The sequence below is a fragment of the Oculina patagonica genome, chromosome 13 (genome assembly GCF_052425735.1).
Source record: "Oculina patagonica isolate OP01 chromosome 13, crgOcupat, whole genome shotgun sequence".
Classification (NCBI taxonomy): domain Eukaryota; kingdom Metazoa; phylum Cnidaria; class Anthozoa; order Scleractinia; family Oculinidae; genus Oculina; species Oculina patagonica.
Genome location: NC_135770.1, coordinates 2,923,900 through 2,936,627, shown reverse-complemented (window position 1 = coordinate 2,936,627; position 12,728 = coordinate 2,923,900). Strand labels below are relative to the sequence as shown.

At 37.3% G+C, this 12,728-nt stretch overlaps 1 long non-coding RNA gene across 1 annotated transcript; it reads right to left on the bottom strand.

Annotated features, from left to right (window-relative positions):
* Positions 1–4,996: 4,996 nt before the first annotated feature.
* Positions 4,997–10,233, bottom strand: LOC144634209 (uncharacterized). Its single transcript, XR_013567162.1, has 5 exons — positions 9,590–10,233; positions 8,958–9,103; positions 8,027–8,099; positions 6,205–6,282; positions 4,997–5,864 (listed from the first exon to the last, which is right to left on the bottom strand). It is a non-coding gene; the product is annotated as an uncharacterized LOC144634209 (long non-coding RNA).
* Between the last annotated feature and the right edge of the window lie 2,495 nt (positions 10,234–12,728).

Sequence of the window (12,728 nt, the reverse complement as noted above, 5' to 3'; positions counted from 1 at the left end):
ACGGAAAAAGCTGTAAAAAAGCCTGTAAAGATCAGCTTCCAGTAACTAAATAATAAAAGTTAGGAAATAAAACTCTGAGACGGATATTTTTATAATTGGAGCCGATTCCGGGACAGGTAAATAGGACTCTTATGCTTCGTTTGTTTTGTTGTCCTATTTCAGAACATATGCTGTTACCCAAACATACCCACATGGATTTCAAAAAGAATGAAAACTTTTAGACCGATAAAGGAACAATTGTCTGTAATTTACATACGAAGGTTGAAAGGTTTACTCCAACCGATAAGAGATTTTGAGACCTAAAGAGCCATAAAGAGCCAAAAGAGCCATAAAGAGCGAGATTTCAAGACTTGACCAAAACTGCCGAGATCCAAGGTAATGTATGTGACAATTCTATTCTTCTTTTTTCTTCTGCTATTCACACGCAGACTTCGATTTGCTATTTACCTGGCAATCCACAATTTTCGTAGAAAATCTATGCCTTATTACTAAATTTTGTGCTATACGTCTGTTGCGATGCATTAAGCGATTCTTTTGAGCTCTGTCAGTGATCTGATTCAGACTATAGCTAGCCGGAGTGCCACATAGAATTGACACACAACCTATCGTTCGAAGATACGTTGTGCGAAATACAATGTCTGCCCGTTCCGGCCATTTTCGCGAAATTGAGTTCCCACGAAAATAAGTTTTATACTAAGAAAAATTAAGGAACCTAATTCTTGAAAGATCGGATCATAAGAGCATCAAGGCTTGAATTTTCTATGATTCTTATTGCACGTTTTTGTAATGTGAACTGAATAAACCAATCAAGCAAAAATAAGCATAACAGCAATGTCGACATTAACACCGAGGTTCAGATCTTTTTCAACAGCATGAGAAGTATTTAGTTTGTTTTTCGCTTTATTTATCAAGTAAAATTAAGCTGGCTTTACTTAAGTCGTTCAACCGAGTTCGGATAGGTAACTATATTTTTGGACGGGCGCATTATGAAAGTTTCCTTACGCGATTTATATTGTTGTTTTTTTTTCTCGCTTAGCAGTCAACAGTTTTCACAAAGACTTTTGAGAGAGGTCAATTCCAACTTTGGTAAGTTCTTGGGTTTATGTGTCACTGTATAAAACAATTCGCAGCTTTTAAAACTCTAAATATTGGTTAAGTATTGAAGCTGGTTAAACGTTTTTAATTTGCTTTTTTTTTATTTGTCACACAAAAAAAATTGCAAAAAGGGTAAAATAAAATAATTAAAATAAGTAACAAAGAAAAAGTGGAGGGGAGACCGAAAAGAAACAAGAAAACTTATGCATGTTTCGGCCCTCAATTAATGGTTGTTAAGTCGCTACATTCTTGTGAGCTTTCTGATGCTTTAAGGCCCGGTAATACGGGCAACATTTTTGTTCAACTTGCCTCGCAACATTGTTGCATTGCAAGTTGAACGAGTTGTTGCCCGTATTACTACCAGTGTAGCGCGCGGCGCGCGCTAAACTTGTCTTGCAACAAATTTCGGTGTTGCAAGTTGAAAAAAATTGTTGCAAAAAGTAGAACTCGGTTCTCGTAGCTCAGCATTGGTTAGAGCGCCCAACCTGTATCTGGGAGGCCATGGGTTCGATTCCCGTCGGGACTCAGAATTTTCTTTGTCCCATGCTCGTGTCATTGTTGAAAAATTCATCTTCATTATTTATCACCGAGTTTAAAATTTAACACCTTTATTATTTACAACTCGGTTCTACTTTGTGCAACTTGCAACACCGAAATTTGTTGCAAGTCAATTTGAGCGCGCGGTAGTAATACGGGCAACAACTCGTTCAACTTGCAATGCAATATAGGGACTTTGAGGTTTTTGTCGTCGCCGAGAATAACATCGATCAAAAATCTACTGAGATTAGTCATTCAGCTTGTCGTTAGATTTCAGAGCTATCCCCAGCTGAATCAGTTTAAAGACAGGGATCAGTTTCACATAGAAAGTTGAAAATTCACAGAATCGCATCATTTGTAATTTGGTGAATTCACATTGCTCACAGAACGGCGATAGAAATGTACCAAGATTTATAACAAACACGTGCAGAACTATTGTACTGCTTATCAAACGTTTTGTTTAGCGACGTTCACGATTGTCTTCCCGCGTTTTTAGCTTTGTGGGAAGCACATAATCTGAGCTAAAAATGTGCAAATCTAGTCGACAGCAGAAGACGTCCTACGAAAAAAGCACGCCAGGTACTTTTCAAAAAACCAGAGCTTCATTTTCGCCGTCCACACCACACCACCTAGCCTGCGTTTAAAATTTCTGCGCTCTGGAGTCCGTTTTTGAAAATCTCCGTTTTTGATAACCGCCGACAACTATGTTTCAGTGTGGAAGGTTGGCCAAACCGAAGGGAAAAAGATGCATTTTCAACTTTATCCTGATTAGTCGCCGGGACGGGGCCTCGAGTTCAGCGTTTAAGCAAAGTAGTTCAGATCTTTGTGCGACATATTAAATACATTAGTATCATTAGCCAAAAAATTAAAACACACACATTACTGCGAAGACATTATGGACGGCGTTGACATTGCTGCGAAAAGCGCCTTACATTTGGTAAAATGAGCAAGATTCAACACATGAAATATCATTGCAGTTATGTAGGAAACAGCCCAGGTAGCCCAAGCTGCATGAGTAGAATGTTGACCTTTGTATTGTTACGTAAAGTGAGCGATTTGCCCTTATAAGATTGTTTTTTTTTATGGGGAAAAAAAAAGCCCAAGTAATATGAAAACTGTTCTTAAATTTAAACAAAAATCGCATTTCTTAAGTCCAATCGCTCCAAATCCTCTAAGAAAACACACGGTACATTAAAGACGGAACCAATATTGAAGTTCAGGTAAGCAATATTTATTTATAAAATTGAAGAGAAATTTTCATATAAAATGGTCTTTATTTCTTTCTTCTTTCCCGGGCCAAACGAGGATAAGAGTTGATGAGAGTCGACTCTCATGACAGTTTTCGTCAACTCTCATCGACTATCATCAACTCGGGCCCAAACGAACAGTAACGAGAACGAGAGTCCGTCAAACTCTCATCGACTCTCACGAAAAATTTGAGCTCGTTCAAAGTTGAGAACAGCGCACGAGAATCGATGAGAGTGCATGAGAGTTTGAGGCCAAACGAGAGTGAGAGTTTACTCTCCTTAACTCTCATCCTCGTTTGACCCGGGCTTAATTAAGGTCAACATTCTACTCATACAGCTTGGGCTGTAATATTCGACCCTTAGAAGATGAAGATATGTCACATGCGGGAGAAACACATTGCAGCTATGTGCACGGTAACCGAGCATATGTTCTGTTTGAAGCCACTGGGACTGTTGGTCAATTGAAATATTCTTATTTCTACCCGTAAAGTGATGAATGTGAGTTGATGGATATATGAAATAAATCAATCAAGCAAGAATAAGGGTAGCAACAATCTTGACTGTTAACAACGGGGTTCAGATTTTCTCAACAGCATGGGCCTTTGAAGTATTTCGTTTTATTTATCAAGTAAACTTAACTGGCTTTACTTAAGTCAACTATCGAGTTCGGATTTATAGGTAACTGCATTTTTTGGACGGGCGCTTTGCGAAAGTATCCTTATGTGATTTAAATTCTTTTTTTGTCTCGTTTAGAAGTCAGCAGTTTGCACAAGGTCTGTAAAAAGAAGTCAGTTCCAACTTTGGTAAGTTCTTTGGTCTATGTGCCACCGTATATAGAACAATTGACAACTTTTTCATCTCTTGATATTGGCGATTTTTTCACTCGAGGTATGTACTAGGCGGTTTTAGTTCCTCTGGTAGCGTTAAGAGTGGCTAGCACCTCGACTAAAAAAAGTCGTCTTTTTAAAAGGCCAAGACATCACATGAGTAAGCAGGCTTCTTTCTTTAGCAGAAGTGTCAATTTCAACCGCTGCTCGTTGGCTAGAATTCATGATAATATAGCGAGTACAGCACGACTTGAAATTGTGGCACGTCTATGTATAAAACACTGAATTCACAGCATTGGTCAAGTATCGAAGCTTGTTCAACGTTTTTAATTTGCTTTTTTTTATTTCCAAGGTAAAAAACGTTGTTTAATTGTACTGTTACTGTTATGGTGGATTTCCATTGACGCATAAATTTTTACGTACGTAAAAAAATAAAAGACAATGTATGAACGACTTGAGTAAACGTTTACGCAAGTCGTTGTCTCCAAATTTGTTCACGTACGTAAACGCACGTAAAAATTTACGCGTCAGTGGAAATCCGCCTTTACTAAGAAATGGAAACTGTGAACTCTCAGACGAAAATTAAAAGTTTTTACGAAAATCTTATGATATAGTCATACACTCGAACTAAACTTCAATAAACTCAACAGTGGAATTATTTGAAAATGTCCCAACTTTACTATATATAAGAAATAAAACGCATTTCAACACACACTAAAAATTAAAGTGTATATTTACACACAAAAAAAGTGTAAAATCCTTGCCAGCCCCGCAAGCCTTTTTTTTGTGTGTATAATTACACTTCGTCCAGGAGAGTAATTTGACACTCGCAAGGGTGTGTATTCACACTACAAAAAAGTGTAAAATTAGAATTCATGTTTTAGATTACATATCAATGTAGGGTAATATTACACCAAATAATGGTGTAGTGGTCTTGCCAGCCCCGCAAGCCTTTTTTTTGTGTGTATAATTACACTTCGTCCAGGAGGGTAATTTAACACTCGCAAGGGTGTGTATTTACACTAAAAAGAAATGTAAAATTAGAGTTCGTTTTGTAGATTACATAACGATGTTGGGTAACATTACACCAAATGATGGTGTAGTGGTTCTGCTGGCCCCGGCAACCTTTATTTTGATGTATAATCTTACACCAATTTACTAATATAAAATTACACTTAAACTGGCTGTACTTTTGCCCCAAATTAAGTGTAACTATATTAGGTGTAAAATAACAGAAGCACCTCGTTAACACGTATTTATATATAATTATAAATGAATTTCAGAGTTAGACTATTTGATCTTTTTAATGCTACTATTATATATTTATAATGATCATACCTCCACAGAACAAGAAAATGTAGCAAATTTCTTTTAATTGATAAGACAGTTGTACTTAATTCATGCATGCCTACTTCAGTATATGCATACCACATCATGCAGTACGTATCTATATAAACTATTCTCTGAAGAACAAACTGTGATGCTTCTTGAAATTCTATTAATACGAGAATTCCAGATTGTCAAGTATCTAGACACAATGTATCACTGACGTATTAACTGATGATTGCAAACCGAGAACAGCATCTTTTCATGCTGCAGTTATTTTGAACTAAAAAGGGCTTCTTGCTTGAACTTTTTGAGAGACTTCCAATTGAGTGTCTTAAAAAAGTAATGTAATCACAACAATCATGCACAAAGGGCAAAGACAATCCAGTGAACTATGCAGTCAAACCTTGGATTGTTTGGTTTTGGTTTTAGTTCTGATTGGAAGAGAAAGTGGCACCAAACCAATAACAAAGCATAGTTATACAAAAACAAAGCAAATTCGGCTACTCTGTCTTGACACTCCAGTTAAAACCGCTCTTATGAATGACTCTCTTCTTGCTAAGTTCATTGACAAAAACTGTCACTTTAACTAGGGTGTTGTTTGAGTCTAAAATTTAAAGGACATGTTTTTGAATAAAAGTCTAAGTGTTCTAAGAGAAAGTAAGGGTATAATATACAGCAATCAAACATTTAATAGCAGTGAGAGGGCCTCCACAGACTCAAATAGGACTTCTCCCTCTGCTGCAATAAGTATTTCACCATACTCCATAAGTTGTTCCACAATAATAAGCGATGGTGGCCTCTCCTGCGCCTCTTCTTTTGTAGCCACAACCTGCACGTCAGGAATAAAGTTGGAAAAAAGAGTTGTTTAAGTTAAAATATTCAATGTTCTTAAAGAGCACTAATTTATTTATATAAAAAAAAAACACTTATCTTGCATTACAAGCATCCGGTTGAGAACGTAGTAGTAGTGTTAGGTTTAAGAAAATAGCTTTAAATCGGTATTTAAAATTGCACAGCTTTGAGTACTGAGTTTGGCAAACTTACAGTGAAAACTTTTCCTCTGTGTCGATCTGTGCTTTTAATTAAGTATTTACAGAATTTGTATTTGTCTACTCAAGAACTGAAGGATTTGCATATGACATGCACACAAAGAATTAAATTATGTTTACCTTTACAAAAAAGTCCATACTTTGTTTCCTTTTCCAAGAAGAGTGGGAGACACAGGAGAGCCACTAAAGACTTCTCTTCTACCAAGGACATAAAATAGAAACAAGTTTAAGGAATTTCCGCATGCCTTACATTTTCGCAGTTCTTACTTCTTTACTGTTATTTTTTAAGTTAAATGGTGACTCGAACAAAGTGAAAATAATAATTTAAATTTTAGCTTCATTTAGTACTTCAGTCTTAGCAATCTTTGGGTCTTTGAATTATTATACCGCTACTTGAGTTCTTCGAAATGTCTTAATCTTACAGACTCCAAATCTTCCCTGGCCAGTTATTTCCTCCTGAACTTGATGAGATGAGAACATTGAGTGCTGAAGTTCTATGATGTCAGTAGCCATCGGAGTATAGGAAACTAACATGATTTTGTCACAATTGCTGTACTATATAACAAGTTTCTTGAGTTCTATTTTTTTTCCTGTTCAGCCTTGTTCCACATCATCATATATTTTTTGCTTCCTTCAGAGTTTCATTTTCTGATTTAAGAACTTCAGTCAATCCTTTAAGCAAAATATTTTGTTTCTCTTTGATTGTTTTTTATGCAAGTTAATTCTTTGTTTTCTTTTCCTTCTGTTGCTTGCAATACACTGACAGCTCCTGCTTTGTAGGGACCTAACACAAGGTATACAGTGTAAGTTGCTCTGACAGACATGTTGAATTTTCTTGGAACTATAGATTAGAAAAACCTCTAAGCTTTAAATTTCATTTAAAATTCCATTTCTTATTGCTGCCAGAATTAACTTCCTTGTTTTTCTAATCTTCTTTTTGGTACATGATTTGATCCAATCCATGACGCCCAGTAACAGGCGGCAAAACCACCTGCCTGGGTCAGTAGTCAAAAGCGGGCTTAACTACCTTACAAAACTGCCTGGCCGGTGGACCAGAGCCATGTTGTAAACAAACCACAGCTAAAGTTTGACATTTTCAATTGAAAAATAACTCTTAACATGTTTTGATCCAATCCATGACCCCCAGTAACAGGCGGGCAAAACCACCTGCCTGGGTCAGTAGTCAAAGGCGGGCATAACCACCTTACAAAACTGCCTGGCCGGTGGACCAGGGCCATGTTGTAAACCTGAAAACATAGCTAAAGCTTGACATTTTCAATTGAAAATAACTCTTAACATGTTTTGATCCAATCCATGACCCCCAGTAACAGGCGGGCAAAACCACCTGCCTGGGTCAGTAGTCAAAGGCGGGCATAACCACCTTACAAAACTGCCTGGCCGGTGGACCAGGGCCATGATGTAAACAAAACACCGGTATTAAGAGTTTGTACTTTGATACCAAGGTTAAGGGTTGACATCTTTTATTGAACATGAAACATGTTTTTCTCCAACCATCACCCAAAGTAACACTTGAAGTAGACAAAACCAACTGACTGGGTCAAGTGAAAGGTAGGCAATTAACCACCATACAAAACTTCCTGGCCAAAATAAGCATTTAAAAGTATGGAGTCATCAATTAACCTTCTGCTAGTGTTTTACCTAAAACAATATTTAATGCTTTATGTGTTCAGCTGATTGCAAGGAGATAAATGCAGGGCTGGCATGTTTTGAACAAAAACTTGTTCCCTTACTACATCATACTTTTTGTGTAATCTCTAAAATTATTGGCTGCAATCACTACAGTAGAAATGAAACTTTCTTGTTAATTAACAAAAAAACTTAAAATTTATTTGTAAATAATTTAGTATTTATATTAGCACTATAAAAGTCATTTGGAGCTAGAATACAAACAGATATACAGAATAAAAACTTATTTACATACTGTGCAGTTGATCCCATAACAATTTGAAGCAGTGGAAGCTTCCACTGTATGCTCAGCAGGTTTGGCTAATTTCCTATAATGAAACAGGAATTTAAAATGCAGGGCGGTTAAAATAAAATACTGAGATAAATTAATTATCCTGTAAGGTCATTATATGTAGGAAATTTTCATGTTCTTGCTAGCTCAAGGAGATGGAAGGTTAGCGAGCAAGGAATAAGTAAAAAGTTATAAAAGTGGCATTGGAGTGTAGTCTGTGCTTGATAGGCAAAACGCAAGTAAAGTAGCCTGTGAACATAGACGTATTTCCGGTAGTCGTTTCTCTCCTCTTCTTTCCCCAGCGCAGCTTCCATTTCACCCGCCATTGTCCGCCATTGCTTTCCCCACGCAATTGTGGGATATTCAGGCTACACGCGTGACAGTTCTGGATTTTTTTGAGCCCAACTCTGATTGGCTTAGAATGTTTACGTCACGGAAATATCGTTCCGTGATCGTGGCTCGATTATTGTTCGGCGGAGAAGCGACGACCGGAAATGTTCGCTGTTAGAAAGTCCAAACCCTCTAAATAAAATGGCATTTAATACTGCTTAAGGCAAAGAACAAAAAAGAATTTTGTAAAACGTGCTTCAATATGTTTCTTGAGGTTCGTGATTCATAAAGGGCATAAAAAATTAAGTTCCGTGACTCCTTATCCTGCGCGCTCTTCAAAAAGAGATCAGATCGCATGTCGGAATTTACAGTATGTCCGTCGATCGGCTCGAATTGCAAAGATAAACGGGCTCATAGCTAGCTCGAAGGAAGCACTCGTATAGCCTCTTTCAAGCCATCTATAATTTTTTACTTATTGCGTGTTTTTATCTTATTGTAGTTCTATTACCAAAATTTAAAAACATTAGCTTTGCACATTCCCTTCAACATTGCTTAAGTTACTTACATGTTGCCGTCTTCCCGATGCCGCGTGAGATAATTGATTTGTCTCCGGTTTAGTTGGTGGCCAACGTTTAGGTATTAGCATGGCTAATAATGAACTCCCTCCTTTTTCGACAAGACCAAGTAGCCCACCTCCATCAATATCCGACTCTGAAAACGCAAATTGACATTATAAAATAATAGTGAAAAATTTAAGGTGAAATTTATTACAACGCGTCTCGTGACGTGACTTTTTGGCGGTAAATGCGTTCTCCTCGCCAACGAGCACTAATTAATACTCACGAACCCAAAATGTATTTCGCTGTTCTTCTATTTGTGCTATGTCATTTCTTTTCAGTATCCAGGTTAATTGCGCTAGCTACTATGTACAATGTCTAAGTTTTTAGAAGCCAAATGTTGAGGTTAACTTAATTGCTTACAAACATGAGTAAAGCGCGTGGTTTTACCTTCTAAACAACAGTTCAGTTAGAATAACTGCTTCTGGCGGTATAAACGCATGGAATTTAAATTCAAGTAGGAAACTGCCGAAGCCGGGTAAAAAACTATTAAACACATTATACAAAAGCATTCGCGTCAACTGGGGAAACCACCGCTTAGAACACAAAAACTACAACACAAGTTACAGATTATACTCACCCAGAAAAGCTGTGGCATAGTTGTAGGGCGAACCCATACTGGTTATCCATTCGCTCATCTCCTCTGCTGTCCATTGTTCTACGGTGTTAATGATTGCATTCATTGCAAGTGAACAATTTAGATGAAAAAAGATCACAAAGCTCCCACTTCACTGACTTCAGAACCCTTTCACAATGGCTCCCGAAACAGAAAGTGCCACACTGCTAGCACTAGCGCATCACGAAAGTTCTCAAGTTCTTATCAGCACTCTAAGCACCGATTGATCATCATGATTGGAGGAAAATTTGCGCCCTGTCAGTTAAGTTTCCGATTCGCGTACCCGAACGATGACCTCGTGACAATTCACTCTGTGTAGCTGTTGTTCTGTTACCTTGACATTTTTAACGCAGACTTTTCGAAAACTCGGTTTCTTTTAATTCGCTTCACTCATTACATATATAGAAGCGATGTGGTCCGAACGTTTCAACTTTTATTAAAAGTACGAAAGCAAAAGCAAAGCGGACCTGGAGAAACAAAGGGTCTTGCATTTTACACATAAAAGCCGCAAGAGATAAGACTTAATAGTAGTTAATTGTTGGTTGATTGTTGATCTTGTAACCTCAATCTCACAATATTCAATACCGTGGCGTGTATCTTCACTTTATTGTAAAATTTCTTAATCAAAAATCTGTGAAATTGCACCTTACAAACCGGAGTGTAGCCATTGCCTTTAAAGAGTTTTTTAAGAATTATACTGGCTCACACATGAAGGACTTATTCGAACGATCCGTAATTTTCTTTTTATATGTGGAACATGATAAAGGGTGCTGCAAGACCTATAGACTCTTTTCAAGTTTCGAATCTCACAATTATCGGAGCCATTCTGAACTTATGTGTTTCATTTAAGAACTTCGTAAACGTAAAATTATACTTAGAGAATAGCGTAATGTTACAATTAAAAAAAGTGTAGAAGTAGACTTTCGACGTGTAATATTATCCCCATAAAACTGCTTACAGTTTTACACTAAAACGTAGTGTAAAAGTACACAATATCAAGAGTAGTATTAGATTGAAAATTTAGTGTAATGGTTTACACTATGAAATGGTGTAATTTTACAGTTTTACCGTTGTAAGACTACACTTTAATTTTTAGTGTGCAGCAACAGAACGTTTTCTTTGAAGTTTCCTTTGTAACTGAAACTCTGATCATTACCATTCTTAAACTCTACACACTCATTTGAAAATGTCGATAACTCTATAACTTTACTTTGCACGAAAGCTTTTAGCTTGCGCCCAGGCAGACGGAAGACGCGACAAAACCTTTGCAAGCCATTAAGTTACTCTTTGTAGTAAAATCTTTTTGACTCGTCGAATTCTGTCATTATTCGACCATGGTGAAGTTAGCAAATATTCGCGACAATGACAGTGCACAGATAAACAGTATCCGTAAAGCGGGGTTGACAACGTATGGCAGTTTGTCACTCGGGACACGGGAAAGTGTCCGTTGTCCGTATTAAAGATGAATTCCAGTCCGTACTGCGCAATCTCGGCTGCAATGTTTATGTGAGCCCACACGAAGGATGTTTACAAGCAAAACTAAAAATTCCGCGACAAACTAACCTTTTTCTTCATTATTAACGCCAGATTTCCTTGCAGAACAAATAATAACGAGTAGAAGAACCTTGACGCTATTTCAAACCGACGTTTCAGCTCATCGGGAATTCTTGAACGAAACGAACCGTAATGGCGGACTAAAAAACTTCATGTATGCTGTCACCGAAGTGTAACGTTTCAACGAATTCAAAACAAAAACGAAAACAAACCCCAAGTCTGCGCAGTACGGACTGGAAATCAGCTTTGACGGGTGTCCGTATTAATCGGGTTAAATAGAGAGAAACTGTATGAGGTTTTCGTCGGGACCAACAAAACTGTACGTAATCAGTACCGGGGTGTCCGTATTAAGCAGGTGTCCGTAAAGCGGGGTTCCACTGTATATTTGTAAAGCATCCAACTAAGTTCAAAACAGAAACGTGAAGTGGCCTTAGTTTTAGGCTTTGGGTGGACGTGAGCCACGGCAGCAATTTCGTGCGTAAAGGGATGCCCAGCATGAAACACTCCTGACCAAAAACATAACTTCCGCTGCTTTGCAAATTGTAGGATCATCACGGTCTCGGGCCCTGACGCCCCTTTCTCTCCCCCGCAATAAGTAGAGAAAAGCTTTTTAAACATATTTCCTCCTACGCGATTAGACCTATTTATCGAACGAAGCCTTTGAACGAAGCCCCACTGGAATTGAGCAGTTGGTTCACGGCGTGAAAAGTAAAATCGTAAAACAATTCCTATATTTGTTTTCCTTTCCTAAACTGATCAAAGTTACGTTCAAAACAAAATTAACTGAGGTCACTGACTTTCGTTTGGTTTCATAGGCGTACTGATTATCATATTTTCTTTTTCAGAAAAAAAACAACAACAATGGGATCCATGTTTTATTTGTGTATGTTATTGATTATGTTGGGAGGCATTAATGTGGAGGGTGCACCACGTGAGCCCCTGGGAAATCAGCAGGAGAACTTCATACCTATCAAGTGCCCACCATGTTATAATCTGGACCACACTGTAAAAATGGACTAGTTAAAATAACTATTTAAAATGGTCGCAACTAAAAACAATAGTCATTTTAACCATTCTTAACAGTCGAAATTGTCAACAAATGAAAATATTTAAATCAACCTTGCATAATTGTGGTTTTAACCATTGAGATTAGTCACGATAACTCAACTACTCTGATTAGTTTAAACGACTAAAATCTTTAGTCATAGTACAGCTGGTACAATTGATTTATATTTTTCAGTCCACTTTTGGAATCATTTATTGTATTTTCACTCTGTTTCCTGTTTGTAATCGATTGAAGTGGTAAGTTAGGTAAATTCCCTAACTTAGAAAACGTAGTTCAGCCTACAACGAAGATCAAGATTGTGCAGCAAGACCACAAAAAAGGCCGGTAAAAATGCGATCATTCAGCGTTGCATAGTAGCTCGATTGATGAAGAAAATAAGTAAACTTTATTGTTTCAACTGATGACAGATTACATGTTCCAAACAAAAATATTTATAATAATTACTAATGGCTGATATAACTATTAAAATAAGCTATTTTAACT